The 22,414-nt window shown below is 34.2% G+C and overlaps 1 protein-coding gene across 37 annotated transcripts in view; it reads left to right on the forward strand.

Annotated features, from left to right (window-relative positions):
* The window catches only part of RIMS2 (regulating synaptic membrane exocytosis 2), a 765,294-nt gene that overhangs the window by 7,297 nt on the left and 735,583 nt on the right, over nt 1–22,414 (forward strand). For 2 of the 37 annotated variants that reach the window (XM_073018273.1, XM_073018275.1), the window contains exon 2: nt 16,921–17,101. The exons of 34 other annotated variants lie outside the window; for them this stretch is intronic. The gene's annotated coding sequence lies outside the window, so the exon portion shown is untranslated. Of the gene's footprint in view, nt 1–16,920; nt 17,102–22,414 lie in introns of those variants that run through there. One more of the 37 variants, XM_073018282.1, reaches the window with a different exon arrangement.

Below are 22,414 nucleotides of genomic sequence, written 5' to 3' on the forward strand. Positions count from 1 at the left end.
TTGTATGATTGCTGGTTTCTTATCCTTCTGGCTTAGCTTCAAATTTGGATCTTTAGAGAGCTCTTTTCTGACCACTCTTTCTTACATAGATTCTCTCCATTATTCTTTATAACAATACCTTTTATATTTCCTTAATTATGCTTCTCAAAATTTATAATGATTTATTTACTTGTTTATGGTCTGTCCATCCTGCTAGATTATCAACTCAAAGAGAGCACACACCATGTCTGTTTTGTTCACTAATGCAGCCTCAACTTCTAATTTAATACAATGCCTTACACATAGTAGTACTCAAAAACATCAATTGGGTGAATGAACGCACATTGGGAATGAAATGCTATGTTCATCTAGGTGGTACCAACTTTCAAGGTGAACTCCAATAATCTTAAAAAACAAGATTTGCTCATGTAGTAGTGCCCTTATTTTTGAAATCAAATGTAATTTTTAGACATATGCCCAATTTTGCTTATTTTCCATGGAAGGAAACTTACAGTGTTTGTGTATGATTACAGCTTATCTTTCTTTTGGACTAAGAGCATATCTTTTTTGACTAGAAACCAGAAGAACATTGTGATAGATATCATTTTTTAATTTAAGGAATATTAGGAATTAGGGAAAATTTGGCAGTAAAAGTGATTACTTTAAGAGAATTAATACATTTCCATTGTGTTTAGCACAGCTGAGTGATAAGGAGTACACAGAATGCTTTGGATAGAAATAGTTCATGCCCTCCAGGGACAGACCATCTAAGGCCAACCATAATCATATGAACACATAAAAATGTAAAGTGTCATGAAAAAATATCGATAAGGTGTTTTTAGTACATTATAACCATAGTAAAAAATATGTCAGACTAATCTTACTAGTAGTTTCTTGCCTCTGTGGTATTGCTTGATTATATTGTGTTGTATTATATGGTGTCACATAGTTTGTCCTGTTAAAATATCTCAAAGTTTCACTGCTAGATATTAAAAACTTTTGTATTCTCTAATCACCTAATGAAATGCAGATATCTCTGGGTGTTGAAATAATTTAACTCTTATTAGGTAATTCTTAAGGAGTTTATTGTAAGAAACATGATAAACCACATGAAAATTTTGCATGGTAAGTGCAAGGAGACTACTGTGCACTACAGTGTATCATGGATATATTTTACAAGAGGAGCACCTGATTCAGTCCTGGGAAGATGCCATCTAGGCTGAATCTCAAATGATGAGTAGATGTTAGCTGGGCAGATTGTTCTCTAAGCAAAAATCCTAAAACTCCCAATTCCTCTTTGCCCCCAAAACCCTTCATTTGTAAACAAAAACAAAAACAAACAAAAAAAAGAAGACAATGACGCAGGACATGGTCAAGAAATTTGCTTGAAGTGGTTCAGAAGAGCACAGATTTAAATGGAGATGCATCAATAGAGGAGACTGGAGAGATGGCAAGGTTCAGAGCCTAAAAAGCCTTCTATGCTATTCTTTGGATTTGGCAGTAGGGAGTCATGGAGGGATTTTAAGCAGTGACACAATATAATTAGACTTCTGTTTGAACAAAAAACACTCTCATTTAATAGATTGGTTAGAAGGTGTAATACTAGAGATAAGGGCACTATTTAGGAGATTCTTACAGTAATCCAGGTAATCAATGATGAAGATATGAAATAAGGCAGTAGAGGTAGAGGTGGAGAGTCAAAACAGATTTCTGAAAAATTTAGGAACCAAAATTGCCAGGATTTGACAGTTGTGTGTTAAGGGTCAGGTAAACTCGTATGATGCCAGACTTGCTTAACTGACTACTGTACATAATATATATCTGCCCGTATCTGCTTATCTCACTTATCGTTAGCTCTGTGAAGTCATCTGGTCCCAGGACCAGTGTTTTGAGGGAGCAGTTGTGAAGTGGCTTATTTTATTGTTTTAGTTATTCTAGAGCATTTGTAACATTGATATGAGTACTAGAAGTGACTACAACTTGGGATAATGGGACGGTAGTAAAAAGGGCCAAAAGGGAGAAAGAAGAAAAGAAAGGACAAAGAACAAAGGGGAGAAAGTAAGATTAGGGCTCTTGGAATCCATTCATAATTAGAAGGAACCCTTCTTAATATCTTAGTTTATAAAACTTTTTCTACTGGATATATTCACACCATATAATCTTTTCAGAACTTCAGGACTATCATCCTTTTATTGAATATTCCCTACTTCCATTGATAACTTAGTCTCAATGAATTTCTCACCCTCTGGTTTTATTTCATTCTTTGTATATTTTAAACTATCACACAATCTTTGTTTTATATATTAGGCTTAGCAAGGACAAATTTCCTTCCCTCTAAGGGAATTTTGGAAATGTGCATGTATTTTAGGAAAATATAGAGAGGAGATTAGTTATGGAAATGCCATGCTGAAGTTGGTGAAGATTCTGGGCATCTTTATATTAGCTTACTGAATTATTGCAGAATTTCAGAAAGTGCTTGTATTATAAAAGGGAGATAAATTTTGGGTTTTGTAATGGAAAGTTCCAGAAATAGGAATTGAGGTAGGGTTATGGAAAGGGGAAAGTTAATAAAAGGTTTTGACACAGGAGTAATATATTATTTTACCTACTTTCTTTCTAATATGGGTAACCTACAAAATTGAAGACAACTAGATAGTATAAATTAATTGGCCAAGAACTAACAACTTTAATACAGTTTATATATTATGAACATATATCTATATTATATATACCTGTCAAAACTCTATTACTTTTCGTACAACATGGTGCTAGCTACATGCTTTTTAAGGCATTTGGAATTCACAACTTTTGTATAGTTATATGGTTATAAACATTTAGTATTTGTATATAATACAAATAATTTGATAGGTTCTGCTAAACAGAGGAACTGGAAAAATGCTCCTTTAGGCACAGGAGGAATGCCCTTTAGCATTTTTTGTCTTCCAATGAAGCTTATGTTCGGCTCGAAGAGAAAAATAGTTTGGTAGTTTCTTGCATCCTGTAATTAGGCTTCTGGGAGGCTAAAACTAAGGAAAAAGGATACTCTAAACAATATAACTAGGTAGTAGAATAACCACAGTGGTGTTTGGTGCTTTGGTATTGTTCAGTTGACAGATGGAGGTGGTGCTCACATTCATCTTGGTTTGTTGGCATATGTGGTATCTATTATCATTTTTATAATACTTTGCTTCCCAGGCACATAGATGAAAATCTGTTTTATCACACATAATTCCTTTTAACTAAAAGCTGTCTTCTATCTGAAAGAATTAATTAATGCTTTTATTAGCACATACATTTTTTTTACTGGGCCAAAATCTAGGTGTAGGCAGGGCTGCATTTCTTTCTGGAAACTGTAGGAGGATTGTTTCCTTGCTCATTTGGGTTGTTGAAAGAATTGTGTTCTTTAAGTTATAGGACCGAGATTCTTGTTGGATATTCAGCTTAGGACTGTTCTTACCTCCTAGAGAGGCCTCTTTCTGGTACTTGCATATAGCTTGCTATATCTCTGAATAAGCAATGGGGTATTTTGAATCTTTATCACGATGCTATCTCTCTGACCTTTCTTCTGTCATTGCATCTCTCTCTGCCACAACTAGAAAAGATTTTTTTCTCTTTTAGGAACTCATGTGATTAACTTGAATTCACCCAGATATTCCGGAATAATCTCCCTATTTTAATCATATCTGTAGAGTTCTTTTTGCCATATAAGGAAACATATTTATATGTTCCTGCGATTAGCACAGAACATCTTTGGGGGGCAATTTGTTCTCCTTATGACATTCCACTAAAGAGTGCCAGTAGATATAAATTTGGATATATATTTTTTATAAAGTAGATACTGAACTACTCTTATGTTTTAAAATGTATTTTGTATTCAGAGATACAAATTCCACAATATCTCTGAAATAATATTTTACTATATATGTTTTACTATAGTTTCTAATAGTATATTGCCCTCAAATTACCGCCAATCTGCGTTACACTTTTTATTTATTTAACAGTTTTCTCCAGAGTTAAAATGTTGATTTAACTGGGTTTGGGGTGGAGGGACTGGGGGCAAGAAGTGTGAATTTAAGTACTATTCCTAAGTAGTAGTCATGTTAGTTAATAATTGTATTTATTTTTATAGGGAGAGGAGAAAATAATTTTACCATATGACTAACATAGTGAAGAGTCATTGAAATATTTTCATATGCAGTATTTTCATTATCCGATGGTCATGTTAAAAGACGCAGCGTAGCTTTATATTCTAGTATGAGTAAGTAAATATTTGAATTTAATTTTTCCACAAGAAGTAGTTTCTTTTGGAATGTTTGGTTGAATAGCCATACTCTACATAAGTGTGCCTTCATATATTATTTTTTGTAATTTTTACCCAAGAGTCTGGTTTAATGAAAAGATGTACAGTACTGTATGTTATGATTAAACTTCATGACAGGGTTTAGGATATAATCAGTTGTTTAATTTTGGCATATAAAGATTAAAAGCAGCTATGAAATAAAGTAGAAAAATAAACTAATCCAAGATTTTTCTTTAAAACTACTAATATAAATTTATGTTGCAGTTAACAGTATGTTAGGATAGACTAGATATCAGAGTCCAGTCATGATAGAAACTATAATAGTAATTTGAACAGGGACATTTTAATATAAAGGATTACTACCTGTAGCAGGGTACAGCCCTCTTGTAGGGGTGAAGTAGAGTATCTACGACAGAAACAAATTTCAGAGAAGCCCTTCCTGCATGTCTGAGGCTGAGATTCAGCCCTCATTGGAGGATGTGATTGTGGCCCACTGAGCTGTCTCAGGCTGTGGCAGGCAAGCAGGACATCATCTGTGGGAATGTTGGTGGGATTTGCTGAGAAGCTGGCTGAGGTGCTTAGGAAACTCATTGGGAAGCCACCTCTTGGGGTGCCAGTGAGACTTCTTAGAAACTGTCTGCTGGGGTGCCTCTGAAACTTGGGTGTCTATAAGCTCCTGGCAACCATGTGCTGTAGCAAAAACAACAAAACACCCGGAACCTTGAAGTCCTTTTTTTCCTTTAATGTCACTATGGCTCCCTCTACTGACAAAGTTTAACATTTTGCCAACTGCAAAGGAGAAATGGTGACAGAGTCCAGATTCACTATCACAAAGCAGGTCAAAGAAGGGTGGATTTGGAGCCGAGAGGCAATAAATTTATAGTAGGCTATGTTATCCCCAATATTTGTACCTCAAAACAAAAATTTATTTCTTTTTGATATGTTTTTTCTGGATCCCTTTGGGTTTCTACTCCATGTCATCCTCATCCTGGGGCACAGGTTAGTGGAGAAAATGCTTTCTGGAACATTCTGAGCAGCTGAAAAGGGAGACTGCAGTGAATCCTAAGTTGTCTCTTAAAATTTCCTCTCAGCGGTATGCATACAACTTCTGCTTGCATTTTTTTGGCCAAAGCAAATTTCATGATCATGCCTACCTAACTCAGCGTGGAGAAGTGCAATCCTATCACTTATAGAGGGAGAACCAGGAGTATTTGTTGAAAAATATAACTATCACAGGATTGATAGAATTGGCATTAGAAAACTGGGCAATCCTTAGGATAATTGTAGTTCCCCCTTTACAATTTTGTCTTATTTGCTTTATACTTTCTAAAAAATAAATTTTAGTGAAAAATATGTCAACATAAGAATTGATGATGCTTTTCACTTCTGAGTCCGTGAAGTCAAACTAGACAATGAGCTTAGTCATTTGTGCAACATAGTGAACCTGATAAGCTAAATCAGCAGGAAGTTTTTTTTGTTTTGAAGGTTAGGTACAAATAGACTTTTATTTTTAAATTTTCCATTTTGAAAATGTTACATTAACTAATTCTTATAAGATATAGAAAGTGACAGGGCTGGAGCCTGCTGTCCAGGTCATGTCATTCCTGGACGTATGCATGGTCCTTGAACTGGATTTCCCAGGATGTACCCAGAATGTATAGGCTTGGAGGCTGCCTGCAGTCGGCAAGTGCTCTGGGTGAGCTGGGCTGGGGAATTACAGGTACATGTAATATGAAATGACTATAGGATTTTTTTCCCATTATGGTTAGTCTTGGATAGGGGATAGAAAATGAGATTTAGGGCTGGGCACGGTGGCTCAAGCCTGTAATCCCAGCACTTTGGGAGGCCGAGACGGGCGGATCACGAGGTCAGGAGATCGAGACCATCCTGGCTAACACAGTGAAACCCCGTCTCTACTAAAAACACAAAAAACTAGCCGGGCGAGGTGGCGGGCGCCTGTAGTCCCCGCTACTCGGGAGGCTGAGGCAGGAGAATGGCGTAAACCCGGGAGGCGGAGCTTGCAGTGAGCTGAGATCCGGCCACTGCACTCCAGCCCGGGCGACAGAGCAAGACTCCGTCTCAAAAAAAAAAAAAAAAAAAAAAAAAAAAAGAAAATGAGATTTAGATATTCGGATAATAGTCCCAGCTCCATCATTTATAAGAGCAAGACTCTGTCTCAAACACACACACACACACACACACACACACACACACACACACACACACAACAAAAAACAAAAAACTTCTTTTTTTTCCTGATTGATGGAAACTGCTTTTATGCTATTAGAATTTTGAAAATTCACCCTCCTTAAATTTTACTTCAAAGCTAGCATATTCTTTAACTCACTTCCTTTTCTTTCAGTGACAATTGTAATATTGAAATTTCCTCTGATAATGCGAATGGTATTCTAATCCATTTGAACTTTAAAAACAACATAAAATATTTAAAAATAATGTTGGTGTTCCACAAGTATAGGTGATGCTTTGCTCATCTTAATAATTTTTCTTTAGGACTCATGTTGTAACATTTGACTATCAATGACATTGACTATCATTGACTGTCACTCATACTGTAACATTGACTATGACTTTAATCTCACTATTCTGAAGCTAAACTGTTGCTTTGAATCTATAAACCTTGTCATATTCATTAATATACTTCCATACAGTTTATGAAAATTTTTTATTAAGTTCATTCAAATGTTCTAAATTCAGTCAAGCCATTTTTTGAAGTCAATAACTACCTTTCAACAGATCTGTACAGTGAGAATAACTTACATTTCAATGACATTTTTAACCCATAAACTTCAAAATAAAAGCTTTTCCTTTCATAGACAACAAACTTAGGTATGGAACAACAGAGAACAATATTCTGATCATGTTTCTTTATATAAAGCCAACAGTAATTGGGACTGAAGCAGCTTGGAATTGATAAGGTTTTTCATTTTGATAACATTTGATGTGGAATTCATATCTAAAGGCAAAATTTTACATTCAAGAGCTCTGGAAATAAAATATTATGTGAATTTCAGATTTTTCAGAATGAACTCTGATTATAGAATTTTTCTACTTGTCATCGCAAATTTATACAATATTTCTATAATATTTTATAACTATTAATATTTCAAAATCTTATTTTACCAATTTGAATATATTTTGTTTTTGGTACATCTTTGCAGGATGAATACCTTTTTAGTTATTCCTCTTTAGTGGCTATAGTGTCAGTTATTAACTTAATACTGTTTACTAACTATAGATTCATTAATCTGTGGTGAAAACTTTAGTTAGTAATTTTGGTTAGTGTTGTCTCTGTATCCTCTCATGTGCCATCTATATACAACTAATATCACTGAAAGTGATACATGTTCTTTGTCTTTTTTTCTTTTTGGTTCATCGATTTCAAATATAGTGTTGGCAGTTGGCAGTTTCTATGTAGACTTCTAAATGAGAGGTTCTGTATTATGCTTTGTTATTTTAAACTTGTAGACATTTAAAAAAGTTAAAATCTTGCTTTGTGGCAAGGTGCAGGCATTGTTTATTGGCCCCATAGCTTTAGGTGCTAACTTCTTCATGCAAATAGGACACTTAGTTTGAGGAAGAAAGGAATTATAGGAGTACAGGAACCCAAATTTGAGAAATGTATTGTATTGCTGAAATAATGATTTACTTCAGTAACTAAAATTTCAAAAATTTTATACTTGTACTCATACTTATATTTTCAAAAAAGTCTGCAGTCCCTTTACTGAACTTATTTAATTAAATTGTTACATTATTTTTTATTTCTAAAATTAAAACAATCCATTATGAAATTCTGTCACGAATGACTGTCTTGGTAATTGTTAACATTAAAAGCCAATAAGAAAGAAATAAAGAGGACCAGAATGAAATAGGGAAGAAAAGAAGGGAATACAAACAATAAAAAGATTGACAAAATAATTTATATCTTATGTGGTACATCTAATACTAGATGTTGCTATTGATGCAATGTAGTAATCCTACATACTTTATGTGCTGGAAAAATACAGAAACAAGAGAAAATTAAAAACAAATGTTTTACATGTGTATATAAGACAACGAATTTCAGTGATAATAACCCAATTGGGACAAAAGTAATAATTAGACTACCTGAGATGATCCAATGGGAAGGTCAGGGGAGAGATGCTACATGGTGCTGCTTCTACAAAGCCATATACACTCTACTCTCTAAAAGAATTTAAACAATGGATATCCCCTTATACATGTTTAAGTCTGCATCTAAAATTTTCCAGCAATACAGTATAGGGAATCAAAGATGATTGTTTTTGGTTTAGGTATTTATTTGTTATTCCTTTAAACAAATGCATTTTGAGCATCTGTTCTATACCAGCCACTGTACTAATTTAGGAAACAGAGAGGAATAGGACACAGTCTTTGCCCTTGAAGTACTTATAATTTAGTGGAAAAGAGTCATGTAAATAAATAATCCAAATGCTGATAAGTGCTTTAAAGTACTTATATACCAAGTGTTGAACAGAGGAAGGGGCTAGTATATGAACATGGAGGATTTAAGGAAGTCTTTATAACCAAAGATCACATTCAAATTGGCCTTGCAGGAAAAAGTATGTGGAGAAGGAGAAGGGCATTTTAGACATATGCAAAGCATGGACTGTGAAAAGCATAGTGCATAGTGTCTTTGGGGAATAGCCAATATTCCTATATTGCTAGGTGCATGGAAGATGGAAAGAAGGGATGGAGTGGTGGAAGGTGAAGCTAGTTGGTGAGAGTCAGTTACAAAGGGCATCATATGCAGGACTGGTATTCAATTGGTATGCACCAGTACACAGACACTAATTTTTAAAAACTGAATCACTTTGATGCAGACTAGTAAACATTATGGAGAGAATAAATTATCTAACGATGTTGTCTAGTGCAGTCTTATAGAATTATGGAACTTAGTAACCTTGCTGGTATGTATTAACATGGTCCTTGGAAGGCATGTACTGCCTGGAGTGTCAGTGCCTGCCTGATACGCTGTGCCCTGTTGGTGGAGGCAATGAAAGGCTGCAGTGCAAATGGTTTTCGTGGTAACTGCATTTGGTGGGGAGTGTCCTGAGGCACAGTGCTTTCAGTGTCTGTGGAAAACACAGAGCTAGATCAGGGGTATCCAATCTTTTAGCGTCCCTGGGCCACATTGGAAGAAGAAGAATTGCCTTGGGCCACACATAAAGTACACTAATACGATAGCTGATGAGCTTAAAAAAAATTGCAAAAAAACTAATTAATATTTTAAGAAGGTTTACAAATTTGCGGTGGGCCACACTCAAAGCTGCTCTTGGCCTGTGGGTTGTACAGGCTCAATCTAGATGTTTATGTGACTATTACATGCAGGCAGTCTGCCCAGTTGTTTTAAAGTTGTAGCAAAATGGTGGGTATCAGGGACCTAATGATTCTCATTTGAATTATCAACGTGTCAAGAGAAGTCTAATATTTTTCTAAATATCCAACCATGGCTCTGTTAAGAGATTGACACTTTCTAAAATTGAACAAATGATTTGCAAGTTGTTAGAATGACTATATAAAGAATTTATGCTATAACTCTGGTGTGTCCAATCTTTGGACTTCCCTGGGCCACAGTGGAAGAGGAGGAATTGTCTTGGGCCACACATAAAATACACTAACACTAACGATAGCTGATGAGCTAAAAAAAAAAAAAAAACCTCACAATGTTTTAAGAAAGTTTATGAATTCGTGTTGAGCCTCATTCAAAGCTGTTCTGGGCCACATGTGGCCTCCGGGCCGTGGGTTGGACAAGCTTGTTGTAACTCTTGTCATATGGAAAGCAGGTATCTATATATCTACATCTATAGTTTATTTGGAAAAAAGAAAATATATTTTAATGTTAATTTATATATTGATTTTTATATTATATTATATTGCTGTATCAGTTGTTAAATATTTAGAATCACCTATGGTTCTAAGTCATGCTAAGAAATTTGAATTTATCTTATTGGCATGTTTGATCTGTAGTGAAAGGTTTTGAAATGAGATAGTGATAGGGCCTGTTATAATATATTAACAAGTGACTTCTGATGACTTAGTGTAAAGTCTCACTAGCATGAGAATTCCTACCAGTGCATTTTCACTGGTACTGCCTTGTATCCTGGGATCTTGTGTCTCTTCTGGGTTTTTCCTCTGTATTGCTGCAGAGTATATTCTTAAAAATGAAATTTAAATAATTAATTTTATGGCTGAAGAATCTTTTTAGGCTTTCTATTGCTTTGAATACAATTCAGGCTCCTTTTGCATACACTGTCCTTCACAGCCCCTCTCCAATTTGTTTTTCCAGCTTCATCTTCCACTGCACCCTTTCATGTATCTTTACTTTTAGTTATAATAAAATTTTTACTGTTTTTGGAGCATTGAAGGAGTAAAGGGGACCCTTTCATAATATGGAATAAACAATTCAGTGAATTTATTTATTATATATCCTATGTATCCTGAAATATTTGAAATTGGGACCAAATCAGTGTTGCTTTCATTTTAAAATCACCTTTGGAAGAAATTCAGACACCATTAAAGACATAAAACTCTCATTACTCATTTTCTTCAACTTCAATAGGAAATCTTATGGAATTGTTTTGGAACACATGCTTCCAATCTGCCACCAGATTTTGCAGCAGGAATTTATATAATCATGCCATAGCTCAAACTGTCTCACAATTTACCATATGTTTCAATATTTCCAATGTTTTCAAACACTCTCCTCTCTTTCCCACCCCTTCCAGTTCACATTTCTCAGCTTTGTCCCAGCTCTTACCCCACAATTCTCATTCATTTCTCTGATTCATGGTTAATCCTTGTTATAGCCTTCCAGTTTGGAGTTCATTCTATACTGGTTCTCTTTCCTGGACCTTTTTTTAGTCAGTTAAAATAAGCAATGCTTAATCCTGAATTTAGAATTCTTGATTTTCTGACTTGGGTTCTGATCTCTCAGATCTCTCAGTACATGTTTTCATGGCTTTACTCCCTTTTTTTTTTAACCTCTATTTAAATTTACCAGAGCCAGAAACATTATGGTTTAGACTCAGGCTGGCTCCTGTAACAATATAATATTTTTAGTAAAATTTTTCCTCTTAGAAACCCTGTATTCATCTGGTTAGAGCTGAGGGGAATTTCTGTAGTCTAAATCTAATCAATTAAAATGACTTTTTATAAGTAACTAGATTTTTATGACTGCAAATATTTCTCTCCTGCTTATTTTCCTTCTAATCCTGTGTTTACTTAGCTGGTTCGAGGAGTCAAGGCAGTACAGTGTATGTAAGGAAAGGCTTTGGCATTAGTCAACTCTGGGTCATATCCTAGTTTCCCAGTTACTAATTTTGTGACCTTGAGTAAGTCACTTAATCTCTTGGACTCTGTTTTTTCATCTATAAATTAAAAACAATGACTATTTCATAGGGTTGTGGTGAGATGCAAATGTAATGTGACGGACACACAGAAGACATTCAATAAATGTTAATAGGAAAATAGATACTATGCATTTTAGGCTACTTTTTCTGCTACTATTCTTGTGGTCTGCATCCCCATCTGAAGTTAGATTCATTTGTTTATATGAAGGTCAGTCTTGATGGTTAGAAGGTGAGCCTAGAGTGAGAGGAAGTGAGAAGAACACAGGTGAAATTCATCTGCGTATTTGTCCTTGAACATTGTCTTTACTAGAGAGTTTTTGAGATTGTTGATAACAGCAAATTGCTCTGTTGGGGTAAGAAGGTGTTTTTTGTTTGTTTAAACATTTTAAAAAATAAACAGTGTGCTGAAAATAGTTAAACAGAGTGTCATCTTTGCTCTTTGCTTGCCATTAGTAATCTGAAAATTATAACTTTAAAGTATTTTCATAACTATTTCAAAATAGTAATAATTTAAAAATAGTTTTAAAAATTATGCAAACAAGCTTATTCACATCTAAGCCCTGCTGTGGGCTTACCATGTAGTTTGACAGGTATATATTTCAAGGTTGTTCATGACTTTTTCAAATTTTATGCAAATAGTAGTATTCTTAAGTTTATATTCTCTTCTGACCATTCTAAGTACTGAAATCACCATCTTTCAAATACTTTCATCTGGAGCTCTGATTACCTTATATAAACATAGAAAGTTCGAAGACTATTCATTTTTATCTCAATTTTCATTATAAAAATGCAATAATAACAATAGTTTTTAAAATGAAAAAAGTGTGTGTAACCTCACCATCCTATACAACTGTTCATTTTTACATCTTCGTCTCTATTTTTATCTGTATGTATCATATGTTTTACATAGATGTAGTTATGGTATATATATAGTTTTATATTTTGCTTATTTATTATAATTTTTTACTTAATAGGATATCATAAATATTTGTTCCATGAATAGATTTTCTCAGCCATCTACCTCAGCATCTGTCACATGCCAGCCATATTCAATGAAATGGGTTCTTCTCCATTCTAGTTTTCAGTAATTGCAGAAAATTTCACTGCAATTAAAACAAAAATATTCAACATTTTACTATTCATTTTTGCTGTGTGTTTTGCTTTGATTTCTGCTCCGGTGTTATGCCAAATGTGGGACATAACCCTATTTCCTGGATTCTAAAATTTTACTCATATCAGGCAGCTACATTAGTAGCATTTCTCTGGAGATTTGGGGATAAAGATGATGAGGTTCCCACAGAGTGAATAATTCAAAATTGAATTACACTTTCTTATTCTGAAAAAAAAAAAAACAAAAAACACTTTGAGCATTTCTACCCACTTATGTCCATTTTGTTGCCCCCTGCTTCTTCCTGCTCTACCTTTCTTCTCTCATTTCTTTCCCACTCTCCAATCTCTATTAGTTTTGTAATATCAGGCTAGGAATGTTTTTTTCTTTCAGTCTATTTTCTGTTGGAATTTCCTTTCAACTCTGCAGTGGTTTATCAAAGTATTTTCCTAAATGGACAGTTTCTTCCTCAAAGAAAAAATCTTCAATATCATTTGGTAAAGTATTTTTCCTCCATTCTGCTGCATAGTCTTTTCTATAAATTGTTGCTCAATTGAATTTTGTTGGTCTTTAGGGGATTCCTTCAGACTTAGGTTTGCCTAGACCTAACTAATATTAAGATTTCCATAAGGGTTTTACTGTATCTACTTAAGAGAAAGGTGAAGAGCCATTAGGTTGTCATTATAGTTAGATTTCAGCAGTTTTTTTTCTTAAGTTCATATGGAGTAGAGTGATACTTTGATTAACAAATTCTTCGAGGATATAGCTCCTTTAAAATAGCCTCAGTAAAATAGAAGAAAAGATTATTGGTCATGTTAAACAGAGTTGTTCTGATTCTTGTGGCTCTAAGGCAGTGTTACTAATGGCAGTGCGGTTTCTATTTATCTGCCCAAATTTGATGATAATGAGGCCTGGGCCATCGTGAAGTAGTGAGCTTGTTGGAACCTATCTTGTGTTCTTTGTCGTTTTCCCATTTGGTACCTTTCTTTTTACCGCTTACAAATGACTTCTTCCTTTGGGTGTCTGATGCTTTCCAACTCTTTATTCTCTCCTCGGTCCCTAGTGCATTAGAAAAAGAGTAATCTAATATTTTTCCAAATGGGAAATAACAATACAATAACCTTAAAATTTCTGAATGGCTAATAAGTTATAACCTTAAACAGATATTTACTTACCGGTTAAGCCAGTTATTGGTAACTTACGTTTTTGTGGAGACTGAGAGCAGAAATTGAGTGTGATATAGCGTTCTTTTCCTCCTTGAGTTTAGCACAGTGCCTGACACGTAGTAGGTGTAAGTAATGAATTAATGAAGGAATTAAAGACACTTTGTTTGAAGAGTTTCAAGAGATTGATAGAAGAAATAAAGGGGTACAATGACAGGAGATTTTAGAATCATAGAAAAACTGACCTTGAATGTAAACTGGAATTAATCATTTTGCTGTGACCAGGAATGATGATGGGATGTGTGTGTTTATGTGTGTGTGAATGTGTGTGTGCATGTAAGTGTGTGTGCAGTATGAGAGAGAGGGAGAGAGAAAAAACGGGAGAAGCAAATGGGAGATTATTTAATCTTTACATAGAGGATGTCTTGAGTCTTCAGTATCCATTCTGTGTTAATGCATTACTTGCCAAACTGTGCAGATTCACCATTTGATTTTGGATTGGGCATCAGTTCACTTGCCACCTATTCTTTGCCCAGGTAAGATGTGATTGACTTTGACTGCAGCTATTTGGGTCTTGCCCATGGACTTAAAGTAATTTTGTGTGTGTGTGGTGGGTAAGGATTGAGTCATTCTGTGATCATTTGTTATTTTTAAAATATCTGTCCTGAATAAGGAAAGTAGATAAGTCGAAAATGGACCAGTAGGTTGGGGCAGGATTAGGCAGGGACTTACATGACATGGCAAGGAATTTGGCTTTATTCTAATTATACTGACAATGTAAAGCAGGCAGGTTGAGGGGTGTGATATTGGGGAACGTGGTGATAGTGTTTTAGAGTGAGGGCAAAAGAGGTGGCAGATTTCTGGCTCAAATAACAGTTCAGTTTTGAACAAATGTGAAGTTTGGTTTGTGATCCAAAGTAAATAGAAGTCTTATGTCTCCCAAGACTTGTGATTTTTTTTTCAATTTTTCAGGTGAGCTAAGATATCTTGACATTTTATTATTTCTGTTTTCTAAAACATGTTTCTCTTTTTGCTTATGGAATAGCGCTGATAGATTTGAAATAATACATGAAGTACAACCTATAGGTATGAGTTATAATTTCTATTGTAATTAAAATTGTTACTTGCCTTTAGTCTTCAGGACTAAGATGATGTTGCTACCCAAGAAATGAATTGTGGTGTTTGTGGAAAATATTTTTTAAGTACTGACAACTGTAATTATAATAAAAATTGGATTATATTTTAGTAAAGATTTATAGTTTTAGAGGGACTTTCTGTTTTTGCATTTGAACTGCTGATTGTTTAAACTGACAATGGTCCACCTTCATTTGCCCCAAGTGTTATTAAAATACATAACAACATAGGTGTCATTGGTATACTTAAGAAATAGGCTAAGAAGAAAAAGAAAAGGAGTTGAAGAGAGTATAGAGAGTTGGAATGGATGAATGAGAAAGAGGAAGAGTGGACAAGAAACACAAAAATGACAAGGTTTCTCTTTTTGCTCGTGGGATAGTGCTGATACATTTGAAATGAAACATTTGAAATGAGGAGATCCATGCCACCGAAAGTTGTGTAATTAAGAAAACAAAAGCCACACTAAATATTTTAAACAAAGAAAATTTAATACATAGGGAATCAATTGCCAAAAGTCCTGGTAGGGCTGGAGAAGCAGAAAATGGACAATGAATTTATCAAAGATCAGTAACTGCAGGAAGACACTACTGCTCCTTGGGCTGGGAGAGAAAAAAAGGAAAATGGTGTTAAACAGCTAATAAGTACTATGATGCTAAGGTTGTTGGAGTACTACTGCTACCCTTGAAGCTGTTGCTGCTGCTTCGCAGGATGCCATGAGCCTGTACTTCTACTGATCCAGAAAGCCTATAGTCCTGTTGATGATGCTGAACTCATCTCAGAGGATGCTGAAGCCTCCAGTCACCCATTGCTACCCCTGCCAGAACTGCACTATTGTTGCAGTAGTGAGAATTTGCATTGTGGTTATCTGGTGCTACAATTGCTGCTAGAACCAGAGACCATGGGCAATCTGCTGAGTTTCCTGGAATACTGATGCTGCTCCTGCAGGAATTAGAAACAGAAGGAAGAAAATAAAATGATTTACCTTCTCCTGCCATCCAGTTTTTACCAGTGTTTCCCAGTGGTAGAACATAGTTGGAAACCAGCTTTCAAGGGAGTGTGACAAATGTAATCTTTAGAGAGGACAGTCTGAAATAAGAGCAGGAATGCGTTGAGAGCTAATATAAAGCCAGCACAGGAAGAAGTTACAAAATATTGATTCTTTAATCATAAGAAGAAAGAAACATTTTTGCAAATTTTCTGAATAATATCAAAACTCTTCTTTTTTTGTGGTTAAATGATTAAGTTACAGGGGCTGGTAGAAAAACTTTGAAAGTGAGATAGTTCTTCATTGAGGTATCAAGGTATTTTTGTTTCAGGCAACAAAAATGGCCCCTGTTAACTTAAACAGAAAATAATTTATTGTAAGCCCTAAGGAATAGCTCTGAGAAAAGTTGACTAGTCCCTGGAAAAGACAGAAATTAGGTTAGCTCTGGATAGCTGTTTGCAGAAACTAATGGATGGCCTGTTCAATGTGCTACCCACTGTTTACATGGATCAGCTTCACTATTTGCTGCTTAAAGTTCACATTACATGGAAAGAGGCAGTCTGGCCTAGCTTGGGTTAGTTACCTACCCTTGGACAGAGGACAGTATGTTACCTTGATTGACATCAAGACTGCATTCAGTAATTGAGGACTGGTTCTCAAAGAAAATTTGAGATATTAGAGGAGAATAGATACTAGACAGGCAAAAATGACAAAATATCTACTAATTGAAGCTTGTTTTAAATTAGCAGTAGGTAGCTCAAAACCATACCCGAAAGTTCTTGAGCACTTAATATGTAACAGGCGCTCTGATCTCTTTTAATAATATCTTTGAGGAAGTTGTCATTATTATCCTCATTTTACAGATGAGAAAAATTGAGAGGTGCACTTCTGATGATGGTGGATTAGGCAATTTGGACTAACTCTTCCACTGAGAACAACCAGAAAAGCTGGATCAAATATAAAAATCATCTGTTTGTATCAGAGAGCTAACACATCATTGAAGACTGTGGGGACAAGATCCTGGAGAAGAAGGAAACCCAAAAGGTGAGCTGTGCATTTGAAGCCTCTTTCTACTATGGGAATCTCCTATTTCCAGTAGAGGTGGTCAAGAGGCTGAGAAGCTAAGAAGAGCTTTTGAAACACTCATGGGGTGGGGCTAATGGAGCAACAGTTTGAATTCATGGTCCACTAAACAGGGAGATGGCCTGCTAAATCCGCCAGGCTTTGGATTGGGACCTGAAGGGTGATTCCTTAGGAGTAAGGATGAGCTGCGAATTGAATGGTCCACATACAGAAGAAAACCAGTTTAGAATCATCGTAGTCTTTAATTAGATTACAGACACCTAAGATTGTTAATGACTCTAGCTACTTGTTAAAGCAAAAGTAAATTCTTTCTGATGGAAGATAATACCATCGTAGGCCTCAAATAATTTCTACAGTTTTTACTTATAATGTCTTACATGGACACAAAAATAATCAGGTATACAAGACATAAATTATATGATGCCATTTAACTGAAACTAAGATAAACAATAGACCATAGTGATAGACCAACAGGGGATTCAAATAATGGAGTTCTGTCACTGAATTTTAAAACATGAATCTGTTTAGACTAGCAAAATATAAGAATGAGTGCTTTGGCAGAGCACTGTACATCATGAAAATTAAATCAAAATAAAAAAACTGAAAAAGGCAATAAATGAAATCAACTCATTGAATGTATTCAACAGCATTAAATACAGGTGAAGAGAGAAATAGTTAAGTGGGAGATACGAGAAAATATGTGCAATAAAGCACAGAAATATAACAGTATGTAGGAGAAAGAAAATAAGTAATATAAATGGGAAGTATGTATCAAAGTATCCCCAATAATGTTTACAGCTGATTCTCAACAGAAACAATAAAGACTATTAGACAATGGGCTGATGTCTTCAAAGTGCTGAAGAAAAAAACTGCACAGTTAGCATTTTATTTCCAATTAAAATAGTACTCAGAAATAAGGGCAAAATAAAGGACATAGCAGACATATGAAACCAGAGATATGTCACCAGCTTCCCACACTTAAGGTAATACAGTTATCCCTCAGTATCAGTGGAGAATTAATTCCAAGACCCCTTGCAGATAACCGAATCTGTGGATGCTTAGGTTTCTAATATAAAATTGCATAGTATTTGCATATAGCCTATGCACATCATCCAGTATACTTTAATTAATCTTTAGATTGCTTACAGTATCCAATGCAGATTCTATGTAAATAGTTGTTATACTGTATTTTTAAATAAATATTACTTTTTATTTTTTTCCCAAAATATTTTGATCTGTGGTTGGTTGAATCTGTGGATGCAGAACTCATTGATATGGAAGGCTAACTGTATTAAAGAGTGTTATTCAGGTAGAAGGAAAATGGTCTCAGACAGAAAGCTAGAAGTGGAAAAAGGAATGAGGAAAGATGACAAGTATAAATGTGTGGATAAATGGAAATTAATGTTGGCTGTAAAACAAATAAAATGTCTTAGTGGGTTTTAAATATATGGTAAGAATTAAAAATACATGATGGTAAGGTATATGTTGGGACAGTATAAATGGTTTTAAGTTACATTGCCAGGAAGAAGTAAATATATATATGTTAGGGTTTGATGATTTGTAGATGCATGTTATAATTGCTGAGTTTATTTTAAAATGTTAGTAGCATAATGTATACCTTCCAAGCTAGTAGAGAAGAAAAATATAATAAAAAGTATTTAATTAAAAAAGACAAACAAGGAGAGGAAACTAAACATAGAACAGTTGGAGGCAAATAGAAAGTAGTAAAACAGTAGATTTGACCACAAATCTATTAACACATTGAATGTAAATGGACTAAGTGTTATAATAAAAAATTGACAGATAGGATAAAAAACAGAATCCAACTATATGCTATTTATGAGATGTATCTAAAGTCTCTTTTATAGATATTTAAAATATATAGAAAGATTAAAGATAAAATGATATTAAAAATATACTTTGCAAGCACTAAGCAAAAGAAATCTGGTGAAGCTGTATTAATATCAGATAAAGTAGAATTTAAAGCAAAAATATTACTAGAGGTAAGGAAGGACATTTTGTTTTAAATTTTAATTCACCAGAATTTATAATAAATGTATAATACCTCTAATTTTTATGCATAATAATATAGGCTAAAATATGTAGAAGGAAAAATTTTACAGAATTTTAAGTAAAAACAAAGACAAGAAAAATCTATGGTGTTAGAAATCATAATGATACTGACTGGGAGGCAGGGGCTAGAACTGTTTTATTTTTTGCTTTGAAATGCTGGTTACATGGATATATTAAATGTGAAAATTTAATGACCTTAACTTTTATTGTTTATGTACCTTTCTGTCTGTATGTTATACTTTCATTAAAAGTTTATTTTAAAAATGGACAGAATTTAAAGGTAAATACAAATCATAATGAGAAACATTAACACACAGACAAAAGATTATCGGTAGATCAAGCAGACAAAAAATAGTAAAACTATAGAATATATGAACAAAATAATTAATATGCTGGACTTTACTGGTATATACAGAGCACTTTACCCAATGACTACAGAATACCTTTAATGTGCACACTAAACAACTGCAGAGTACATATTCTTTTCAAGGACACATGGAATACCGAAATCGACCATCTCCTTTATTATAAGGCAATTCTCAAAAAAATCAGAAGATCGAAATATACAATCTGCATTCTGATGAGAGAAATATGCATTCTCTCATCACCATGCTGGAAATCAATAATGAAAATAATAAGATTCTTATATATTTAGAAATTAATAAATAATCTTGTAAGTAATCCAAAGATTAAGGAACAAATCACAAAGAGAATTAAAAAGTATTTTTACCTGGGAGTTTCTGGGTTGCTGAACTCCTGGAGTTGCTGGGAGGTGTTACACCTGGAGAGGGCATGGGAGCTCTGCATGCCCACACCCTCATACCTCACCCTTTATATTACAGTGCATATCTGATCTACTCTTTGGTTTTGTAGACCTATGAGTTAAGAATAGCTTTTACGTGTTTAAATGATTTTGAAACATCAGAAGAATATGACATAAAAAATATGGAGTTCAAATTCTAATTCAAATGCCTGTTCATATGAATTGGAATTTTAATAAACTAGTAAATGTTTTAATAAACATTTTAATAAACTAGTAAATCTACCATATAGGTAGTGTTGTGATAATTAAGTGAAAAAACTAATGAAGTTTGTAATACAGTCCATAACCATGGTATTTACAGTTGCTAAATATTTATTTTCTCTTACACCCTCTCTTTAACACTATGTCAGCAGACTTTGTACCTGAGGCTACATAAAGACAAGAAAAATAATTAGTTGGAAATGACACTGTGCAATATTAAATAAGTATAGTCAATTTAGGCATGAATTATATGCAATAAAGTACAATAAAATGCAGATATAACTATTGTGTACTTCTAGTGTTAACTTGTAATTCTCCCTCATTAAGTTATGTCAAAATGCTGAGCCAGGCATAGCTGAAGGAAATAGCTTTGTTATGTTCCCAGTTAGATCATCTTATTTCATTTTCTGGCTCTTCGTCGTACACAAATATGATCTTCTTATTCATTCAAACTTACTTCCCACTTATTACACCATAGAATTGTGATTTAGTAGCTCTGAGATGTGGTCTCAGGAGTGAAGGAAAAACTTTTCTGAATGTTCTGATTTCTCTATTTGTCATTCCATTGATTGGTTTTGGTGGGGAGTCAGCAAATACTGCTTATGGGCAAAATCTGATCAACTTTTGATAAAAAATATAGCAAATTAGGAATTGATAGGAATATAGCTAATCTGACAATAAATATTACAGTGCATATCTGATCCATTCTCTGGTTTTGTAGACCTGTGAATTAAGAATGGCCTTTACATGTTTAAATGCTTTTAAAAAGTCAAAAGAAGGATATGACTTGTGAAAAATATGGAGTTGGAGCAAAGCTATGCTCATTTGTTTATGTATTGTATGGGCTGCTTTTGCACTATACTGGCAGAATTGAGTTGTTGGGACAGTGACCACATGTGGCACACAACTTTACACTGCTGTTTGGTCCACTGCAAATTGCAGTGATATGGTTACAACTCAACAGCATTTTGAGTGCCATGAATATAGCTGTACTATGACAGTTCTGTTTCATTTTTAATTACTAGTGAATACCCATCATGTGAAACAATAAAAAAAGAAACAAAAAAAAAAAGAAAAAATAAGAGAAAATGGACTTCAAATGTGGTTTTAAAGTACAATAGAGTATGAGTTGCTAAGTTAGATGACAAAGTATTGAGTTTATTATGTATTAGTGCTGTAGTTATAGTAAAGGGATATAATATATATTGGCATTACCAGACTAAGCATTGATCACAATATTCTCAAGTAGGGAAAATTAGAAAATTTAAAATGGAATATAAGCAGATTTTCTTTACGAAAGTAATAAATGAAAATGAGGCTGTGACCAAAAAGTAAGTTTCTAAGTGGTTCTCTTGTTAGCCAAGCAAATAAATCCACTTCAGATGGTTACTTAATTAAATCATATTAGATTGCAGAAACTGAAAAAGTGTATCTAGAGAAAATAAGCATTAAGCCTTTTGGTGGGAACAGTTTCTCAAAGACTTGAGGGTATTGGGAGCAGCATTTCTAGTCAGTTACAAAACACAAGTGATTTTGAATGGTTTTCCTTGACTCTTGCTGACCTGACAGATGTTACCAATACTTTTCTGTTGTTTTTTATTTAGGAGTTAGTATTGAGTTTTAATAAGCCTCTGTGAATAGTCAGTATGGAACAATGAGTGGCAAGAACATTTTCAAATAATTTGAGAAAACATTAATTTAGTACAACCTGAAGTGGAATCTGCTAAGATGTGTTAAAAACTGATAAAACATGGGAGGCTGAGGCAGGAGAACTGCTTGAACCTGGAGGGCAGAGGTTGCAGTGAGCTGAGATCATGCCACTGCACTCCAGTCTGGGTGACAAAGCGAGACCCTGTCTTAAAAAAAAAAAGAGAAAAAAGAAACAAAGAAACCTGATAAAAGATAAAAATAATGTATGGAGTAGAAAAAGGCTTAGTTGGACAACTTTTCAAAGCTTGTAAAAATTAAGGTGTTTAGAGCTCATGGTTATTCATTGTGTTATTTATGAGTAGATATTCTGCAGAAAATATTTGAATCATCCTGTGTTATTGAGTCACTAGTGTCAACAGTGAACTTCCTTCTTGTAGGAAAATTTTGTCCATTTTTGTCAGAAATTGAATATTATGACTTGCTCTATCAAATAGAAATGTGATGGTCTAGCAGTCATAAAATTTTAT

Source organism: Chlorocebus sabaeus, chromosome 8 (assembly GCF_047675955.1).
Source record: "Chlorocebus sabaeus isolate Y175 chromosome 8, mChlSab1.0.hap1, whole genome shotgun sequence".
Classification (NCBI taxonomy): Eukaryota; Metazoa; Chordata; class Mammalia; order Primates; family Cercopithecidae; genus Chlorocebus; species Chlorocebus sabaeus.